We start from the raw sequence: 754 nt of genomic DNA, 5'->3' as shown, positions 1-754 counted from the left end.
AAAGAAGATGGTAACCTATAAAGGAAAACCCATTAGATTATAGTCGGACTTCTCAGCACAAATCATACAAGCTAGAAAGGGGTGGAATCAAATATTCAAACTCTTAAGTGAAAGGAACTGCCAGCCAAGAATAATGTGTCTAGTAAGACTCTCCTTTAGATATGAAGAGAAATAAATACCTTTCTAAACACACAAAAATTGAAGGAATTCTCCACTATGAGGCTTACATTACAGGAAATACTGAAAGGAGTCAGCTTACCTAAAACAATATGACAAAAGAAAAATACATAATGAGGAATAAGGCGACTAGCAGGCTGATAGAAGTAGAAGAATGCAACCTTTACTAGGAACAGGGCATTGTAAGCTTAAAATAAGAAAAGATTTGCTATAGCAAGATAGTAATGAACATTCAGCATACATAAGGACAAATTGAGACAACAATGACTGAAAAGGGGAGGATTCAAAGATCCAAATTCACAAAGGAGAATGGAGATAAGGCATGCACAGAAGGAAATGGACGATTGTATATATATATATAACTATCTTCTACATATTTGTAATGGTAACCACACACCAAAGATTCAGAACTGAAGTATATAATATAAAACAAGAAAGACCAGAAGGAAAGCCTTCAAAATCCAACCAAAATTAAAAAAACAGACACACAAAGACAAGAAAGCAATAGAAACACTGAGCTACCAGAAAGCAAAACATAAAATGGTTATAGGAAAACCTCATATTTTAATAATCACCA

This window comes from Pteropus vampyrus, unplaced genomic scaffold, assembly GCF_000151845.1.
Source record: "Pteropus vampyrus isolate Shadow unplaced genomic scaffold, Pvam_2.0 Scaffold1, whole genome shotgun sequence".
NCBI classification, from domain to species: domain Eukaryota; kingdom Metazoa; phylum Chordata; class Mammalia; order Chiroptera; family Pteropodidae; genus Pteropus; species Pteropus vampyrus.
Note: the sequence above shows the minus strand (reverse complement) of the source record.